The sequence below is a fragment of the Aulostomus chinensis genome, chromosome 17 (assembly GCF_037954235.1).
Source record: "Aulostomus chinensis isolate RoL2024-O1b breed Wild chromosome 17, RoL_Achi_v1.0, whole genome shotgun sequence".
Lineage (NCBI taxonomy): Eukaryota > Metazoa > Chordata > Actinopteri > Syngnathiformes > Aulostomidae > Aulostomus > Aulostomus chinensis.
In genome coordinates this window covers 3,132,851-3,141,423 of record NC_141336.1, presented here as the reverse complement: position 1 = coordinate 3,141,423, position 8,573 = coordinate 3,132,851, and the positions used below count along the sequence as shown (strand labels likewise).

The 8,573-nt window shown below is 46.8% G+C and overlaps 1 long non-coding RNA gene across 1 annotated transcript; it reads left to right on the top strand.

Annotated features, from left to right (window-relative positions):
• The first annotated feature begins 373 nt into the window (after positions 1-373).
• On the top strand, positions 374-7,337 carry LOC147246025 (uncharacterized). The gene is made up of 3 exons (XR_015109915.1): positions 374-500; positions 5,622-5,832; positions 6,711-7,337. It is a non-coding gene; the product is annotated as an uncharacterized LOC147246025 (long non-coding RNA).
• The last annotated feature ends 1,236 nt before the right edge of the window (positions 7,338-8,573 follow it).

The following is an 8,573-nucleotide window of genomic DNA, read 5'->3' as shown; positions in this document are numbered from 1 at the left end:
CTGAAATGTGAGTGATGAACTAATCTGCAGATTACTTCCCGTGTTAATCAATGTTACGCGTTGTCTATCAGCTTCATTTCCCTGAGTCCAGCATGTTGCGCTCTGGGAAACAGTCTCATCAGGAGTGACAGAGCTGATAAAGATGAGAAACCACCAGCAAGCCGGTTGAGTTTTACATGAAGATGTTGAGAAAAAAAACTCTTGCACAAATGAAGTTCGAGGCCAGCGTTGCGCTGTGAATGAACCTCATCACAGGTGCGTCGCTTCCACGTCCCAACCGGAAGGCCTGCCGCGCTTTTTATGCCGGGAACCTCAGTTAGAGTGTCTTCCTGTTCTTATCTAACTGCAATTATGGAGTCAATAACTCTGGGTGCAGCTTTACTGTTTGTTTTCCTCATGTTGCTTCCAGGGAAGCCATTTTGCCGGCAGTGTCATCAACTATGAGGACCAAGCTGCTTGACTTTGGGTGGCAGAAGAGCCGTTAAACGCAGGTCTGACAGGTTTGACAACTTCTTAAATTCTTATCCTGGTTTTGGACAGGGGGGGTTTTCGACGTGGCAGCAGGGATCGGCTCTTGAGCTCGCCAGTCTATTGTTTAGCTACTTATTAGCAACCACAGTTGCTGAGACTCTGAAATGATTTCAGACCTCAGTGCTGTATTTATCTGCGTATTTGTGTTCAAATGTCAAGAGAGAGTTTCAGGCATTCAACTCAAACCTTTAAAATAAAACTCAACTCCAGATTGTGTAGGAATGAGTCCCAGACCTGGGTGGAAGTTCGTGCTGCTGAACGTCCGGTTCCCTTCTCAAAAGTTACTTAAAAGTTCTTGGTTCCTAGAACCTGTGGCGATACTCACGTCCATTTTGTCCCTCACTGGAGCCGAAGGTAAACACATAAATCCTTAATGTTAAAAGGAAATAGTGATGCTGTCATTAGCTAAATGAAAACGACTTTATCAGGTTTGACGTGTAGATCGATCAGACCCAGATCCAGCCGGTTAATGAGCACAAACATGAGCAGAGGAAGACTGCAGCACGCAGACGGCTCCGCCATGCTGCGCGCAATGTAATTTGTCACGACTGCTCAGCAACCGTCCCCACAATCGCCGCTTGAGTTTTCTTTGGAGGCCTTTGTTCACTTTGGGAATGAGTTTAAAAAAAAAAAAAAATGTCAGCAAAGTGTACTTTTTTGCAACGGGTTGGAAAATGAGCTGTAGTTGCAATCGACCTCTAAATAGTTACAATCAATAAAGGCAATAAGACAAGATGCACTTCTAATTAAATCCAACTGTCTGCAGCAGCAAAAGCTTCGCTGGATAATAAACGAGCAACACCAGAAAAGTTGGCAATCAGAGGCACACTTGCAGGCTTTCATGGAACAACAGCTGTGAGCAACAAATAAATGAGCCCTACAGGCATTTGAATCAAAACACCGGCTACAATTGCTGACCAATTACGTCAGCCAGTAGTGATGCATCCCAGCACGCTAAACGTCCGTGCGCCGGCCGCGTGCACAACAGCAGCTGTCTGAAAGGGGTTGTTGTTGTTGTCTCTATATCAGTAGGTTCCTCACACACACACACACACACACACACACACACACACACACAGCACAGAAAAATAAAGCCTCCATTAGAGCCGTAAGATATGCCTCTGACTGTGATAAGAGCCAAGATGTTGGATAAAGTATCACCTCAAACTGAACAGAGAAATCAGATTTGAGTTATTAGTATTATCAGGCTATCAAAGCCTAAAGATAAACAAGGCCTGGCTCTGGGGAACAACCACCTACGGCTACTAGGGAGGGATGAAGAGTTACAGCCGCGTCGCTGGGTGAAGAGCCGCAGCTCAAGTACGTCAGGTTTATTTGTGGAGCCGCTTTCACAGGTACACAATCAAAAAGTGCTCTCAACCAATGGTTGATATTACAAAACAGTTTGAACTGGAAACACCGCTGACTGTCTCAGTGACCTTGACCACCAAAGCCTTTTCACTTTGTTATGTACTCCTCAGGTACAGGTTATGAAACGATAAGTGAGCTATCAGTCAATAGTATGGAGCATGAGAAGCAAGTACACACGAAGCAGGATTATCAACCTGCAAAGAAGCACATTGGTGGCCCCAAAAATCTAGCAGTTCCATTCAGCTGACATTGTTCTGGGGATTGATTAATGGCAAATATGTTTGGGAACCTGCACGTGAAGATGTGGGCCACCCACTGTTCCAGGGTACTAATTGGCCTCTGGGTGACTAATGACGCTGACATGCTCCGGCTGTGCTGGGCTCTGGAGGAACGGCGCCATCCTGTTGCATTCAGCCGTCATGTTTTGTGCTACTGGGTCTTATAACAAATGAATCCAGCCTTGAGTAAAGACAGCGGTATATTCTAATGTTGACACCAGAATGGAACCTTAAGGTTTTGGAACACCAACAAATGGGAAACGATGACTGTGCAGAAATATCTGCCCCCAGTGGGGGGGCTTGGCTCTCCAGAAACAGCAGAAATGTCGTCTTGTCTGGCTGTAGAAACGAGGCCTGTTCAATTTTACCTAGAAATGACATTTGGGGGCAGACATGTCTGTAAGTAGCTGGAGCTGCTCTGAAGCTCTCCAGATGGCAGGTGGCAGTGACTCTGAGCAGTAGCACGTGCGTGCATCAGACCACGCGAGATCATGAGGGATCAGGATCAGACCACAAGAGATCATGGGGGATCTGGATCAGACCACAAGAGATCATGGGGGATCTATATCAGACCATGAGAGATCATGAGGGATCAGGATCAGACCACGAGAGATCATGAGGGATCAGGATCAGACCACAAGAGATCATGGGGGATCAGGATCAGACCACAATAGATCATGGGGGATCTGGATCAGACCACAAGAGATCATGGGGGATCTGGATCAGACCACAAGAGATCATGGGGGATCTGGATCAGACCACAAGAGATCATGGGGGATCTATATCAGACCATGAGGGATCAGGATCAGACCACAAGAGATCATGAGGGATCAGGATCAGACCACAAGAGATCATGGGGGATCTGGATCAGACCACAAGAGATCATGGGGGATCTGGATCAGACCACAAGAGATCATGGGGGATCTATATCAGACCATGAGGGATCAGGATCAGACCACAAGAGATCATGAGGGATCAGGATCAGACCACAAGAGATCATGGGGGATCTGGATCAGACCACGAGAGATCATGAGGGATCAGGATCAGACCATGAGAGATCATGAGGGATCTGGATCAGACCATGAGACATCATGACCTGACCACGAGAGATCATGAGGGATCAGGATCAGACCACGAGAGATCATGGGGGATCAGGATCAGACCACAAGAGATCATGGGGGATCTGGATCAGACCACGAGAGATGATGAGGGATGAGGATCAGACCATGAGAGTTCATGAGGGATCAGGATGAGACCACGACAGATCATGAGGGATCAGGATCAGGATCAGACCACGAGAGATCATGAAGGATGAGGATCAGACCATGAGAGATCATGAGGGATCAGGATGAGACCACGACAGATCAATCAGACCATGGGGAACAGGATTAGACCATGACCAGACCACGAGAGATCATGAGGGATCAGGATCAGACCATGAGAGATCATGAGGGATCAGGATCAGAGCATGAGAAATCACGAGGGATCAGGATGAGACCACGACAGATCATGAGGGATCAGGATCAGACCATGGGGAACAGGATTAGACCATGAGAGATCATGAGGGATCAGGATCAGACCACGAGAGATCATGGGGGATCAGGATCAGACCACGAGAGATCATGGGGTGGATCATGGAGTATATTTTTGATCAAAACTGCATTGTTTATTTTTTTAATCTTTCATTCCAGTGACTTTTACTTGTTTTGCTTGGTTTGTGAGTATAAAAAAATGATTTCTCTTGACTTATGAGTTTTATTAACTCTGTAATATTTCTACATAATTAATTAAATGAAAAATATATATAACAGGATCATTCAATGATTTATAGATTTTATGTTAATGTTTTTTTAATCCGATTTTCTGACATAAACAGCCCTAAAGTGGCTTTATCAAACTCACTACTTTGAGGGAACAAGTTATATCTCATGGCCTCAAATCTATCGACGCTTCCCTCTTTGCCTCCGATGTTCAAACCTTCTGTATGTGTCATTGCAAACTTCACAATTTAGAAAAACAAAGGGCCTCCAAACCCAGTTTGACATGCAGTTCTCAGGCCTCGTTCGATATGCAGCTTCGCTAGCATGAGCGTGAACCTGCACGGTTCTGGTTCCGGTTCTGGTTCCGGACGTTTCTCCACCACGCGACATCCCCACATTCGTCTTCCACAACTGCACAGCCTAAGCAGGAGCGTCTCTAACCTGACACGCAGATCTTAGCGCTCAGGAGCCTGCGAGGAGGTTGGCCAACACTCATAAATCAGGATGTGGTGGTTAATGTTCGCCGAACAACGTGTACTTAAAATAGACGCAGAATATAAACGTTGATGAGTTTGTTCAGGTTTACGGTTTTATTGGCTGAAGCAAACTGCAGAGCAGCAGGAGCCAATCAGAACAGGAGGAATGATTTTAGCAGGCACACGTGCTCATCAGGAACACTTGTATTTCTCAACACTGAAGACACAATAAGAAGGATTATTATAATATTGGAGATGAAGACTTCACCTAGAGAGAACCCCCCCCCCCCCCACACACACACACACACACACACACACCTGCACCCTCAGCTTGAAAGACTTCTGATCCGGGGGCCAAGTCAGAGGATTGCAGCAACCCATCACAAAGGCCATGTCAGTATTAGTGTATGAAGCTCTTTTCCTGCTCGCTCTCTCTCTCTCTTTTCACTCACTCCATCTCCCCCACCCTCCCCCCGCCCTCCCATCATGGCCAGCCTCAGGCGTCCTGCCTTCGCCACGCTGCACAGACACCTCAGCAGCCATACGCCATTAGGGAAGAGCCCACAGCAGCAATACTCATAAATATTGACTCAGTTTCAACATATCCCTCAGGAAGTGTTGGGGAACAGCAGGTACTGCATTTGCACGCCAACAGTAAACACAACCCGCGGTCAATGGTGGTGAGCCACTAAGCTAACGCTCTCGCCGTTCACTGGGAGAACTTGAAGAGCCGCTGCTGCAGGCCTGCGGGATGAAAGGTGTTGTTACGAGAAATATCTAATTAGCAGCTGCAATAAATGTCTCCCAAGTGAATGATCACAATCAACGGTTAGGCATCTCGGGGGCTCTGGAATTTCTTTAGAGGAACAGCGGGGTTGTTTTTCTGAACACAAGCAGTAAATGAATTGCTGTAACACCTGGGGAAATCGGGCTTACAGCATCAACCCGCCTCTCCTGAGCCGAGGTGTAATGGTATCAAATAAAAAACGATTGTTCATCACCCCGGCACCTGAACATGTTCAATTCAGGGGCTGGCGTCCCCGTCTCCCCTTTAGGTACGGTAATTAAAGAGGGACTGTGTTCGCTGGCTGAGTGCGAGGAGAGATTATGTGTGATCCTCTTTTAATCTGACAGGGAAGTCTCTTGGTTTAGGCTTGTTAATCAATCTTATTTGCGTGTTAACTAATTACATTCTCCCATTCTAGATGAACAGGAACAGTGAATTATTCGAGGGGAACCTAATTTCCTGAAGGTTAAGAGAGCAGTCAGGTGGAAGAACAGTAACTCACTAATGACACAACACGCGGTTTGTCCCACCTACACGTGTCCCTCCAGTCCTGTTGAGGGGCAGTGCAGGGCCCACCGCCAGTGCCCAGGCCCAGACTCCAGGGACTCCAGGGGCCAAGGACTTTGAAGGTGAAGTGCATGTCAATCAAGCTCTGACTAACGACGTATGCGGCCTTTCAACAGGAATGTCGTCAACATCCTTTCAACCTGACCTTTTCCATCATGGATTCCTTCCTGTACCGTCAATTCAGTAGCTGGAGGAGCAGTGACGGCAGCTTCATCTGTAAATTCTTTCCCGCTAATTTTCAGTTACAACTGTGATGAAAAATATTTCCTCTTCAAACACAAGACTGAGACCGATGCATTATTACCTTGAGAACTACCAGGAAATGTTCTGTCACCGCTGTGGATACGGGACGGAAAAAAAATTTATGAAGGTAATTTTGTGTTTATGCTGAATGACGAATGATAATTTGATTATTCTATGTTACTTTGCTTTGCTGTGTGATTATTAAAAATGCTGCAGTGCATAAGGAAGCAGGTGGTGACGGATGGAATGCTTGTTTTTTTATTGAAGGAAAAACGTAAACCGTTACAAACAACCTTTGCGATTGTTTCAGTATCCCAGGATTTCTGTGTTCAGAGGTGCACCTGAATGCATCATGAAGTCCCTTGTTTTACAGTCTGTGGTCAGTGTTTCTCGGTCTGAGGTGTTGAATCCATTTGTCTGCTGACCGTCTCTGCAGGATGAACAGATACTAGCAGGACAGAGCGAGCGCAGACTGGCCAAGAGTTACTAATCGATCACCGGTTGTGTCGTTCTCTCAGATGGCGCCGTTAATAAACCTGGATGACCTGCGAGTTGGCAGGGACACACTGGCTGACGGCCAAAGTTAAAACTAGGATGAGCACTAAGTTAGAGTACTTGCTGAGCTCCGATAGGAGCTCGAACAGTTTCTTTGAAGAGATGTTTTGTTCTCATCAGATGTTTTTCACTTTCCGACCAGGAAATTGGACGTTGCACCTCGAACCGGCGACCCTTTATTGCTCACCAGTACCGCGTCACGTTGATGGCACTTGTGAATGTATGGCAGCAACGTGGAGAGTCCTCGTGGTAAAGGGGGTCGGCCACCTGGACCAAAACTGCTAAATGGTTCCGGAGAAGAGAAGAGAAGCCTGACAGCTGAAGGTTCTACCTGTCTCTACTTGTGGAACCTCTGGGAGCCACAAGTGAGCCTGAACTCTGGCAGCTCACTGGGAACTTTCTCAGGTTCTTGCAGGACCGTGGGTTCCTGGTCATTGAGGGCTTTCCAGGTGAGAGGACAGACCTGATGTGATCACATGATCTCGGTCTCCAGTTCTTGCATGTGCGGCAGTATTCCGGATCAGAGGGAGATTGTAACATGCGTGTCAGGATGACAAACTGTCCTTCAGGGACCGAGACTGAACAGCAGCGATGAAGCTGAGAGTATCCGATCCCAGAGCTGGAAATTAACAACTTCTTTCTAAATTCTACCACAAACTCATACTTCTTTACCAGCCACCTTTTATAATTGCAGTTTTTCTGTGTAATTAACTTTTGAGTCATGTTTGTACTGCTTTGGGGACAAACACACACACACACACACAAACACACACACACTCAGTTGTCTCTCCCGCAAAAAGTATTAAATTTCATGTTTATTTATTTATGGTTCTCCATTTTTAAGTCACTTTTCCTCACAACAAAGACACACCAGGAAGGATTTCCTCAACTAATAATTATTATTTCATCAGCTACTTATTAAAGATGCTGTTAAACATGATAAATCAACGCAGAGACACCCAGAGACTTGCTGGAGTTTGTTTATAGAACTTTCATTGAAAAAATTGTACAAGTTTTGATGACAGAATATATCATTTAGAGGAAAACAGCAGTAGGTGTATGTTGACAAAGGAAAATAACAAAACTTAATTTAGTTTTTGTACCGCTTTATAATTACACAATGTCAATGTCTGAAATTTTGAGCTGCACCTGAATGCACCACGCATCCCCAGCTCATCCGAGCTGTTGGTGAATGATGGCTGTCAAACCCACCAGACTTTGGATTTACATGCCGCAATCTTCCACCGCTTCAGAGGTGACGCTCCTCTGTTGTATGTGATTGTCAAAAGCCTCTTCTTTTATTCTGATGCCCACAAAGATGTCGCCCCCTACTGGTGAGACTGGTTACCATTTGGTCCCAGGAGATCTGCCTGACACACAGCATTGAGTTCAGGGTGGGGGGTCGTATGCACCAGGGGTGACACCAGGAAGACTGTGGCTGTCAAGAGCATCCAAAGAGATGGCAGCAATGTTGCACTGGCCCAACCAGGTGACAGCACCGCACCACGCTACCAGTAACGGTACTGCCAAACATACTGTGACAGTCAAGAACTTCTTTCCTTGCATCTCCAGTTTGATGCTCTGCAGAAACCGAGGCAGCTCAACCCAGACCGACGCAACCTTGCTGGCTGACCGCCGAGTAACCGTCTCCACAGGACATCATACCGCCTCGTGAGGGAGAGAGATTCCAAACCTCCACCACGATCAGGTAACTTCTACCACATTGAGACCACAATGACTATGACCTCGTGGGTCCCGCTGGGTTCTAGTCCCCCTGCTCGCTGGTCTGGAGCCAGCTCCTGAGTGCTCCAGGTCCTGTTGCTCCGTTATTTGTGGAGGTTGATGACATGACTGAGTTCAGACTTCTGATGCGGTGCCTCGTGGAGATGCTGGTTCATCCTCCAGACGAGCCGCTCACTGCTGGACTCAGCGGCAGTTCCTGCACCAGGAGCTGAGAACTCAAGGTACGACCTCTCCAAGGCTCTCACCTCCCTCACCTGCAGGG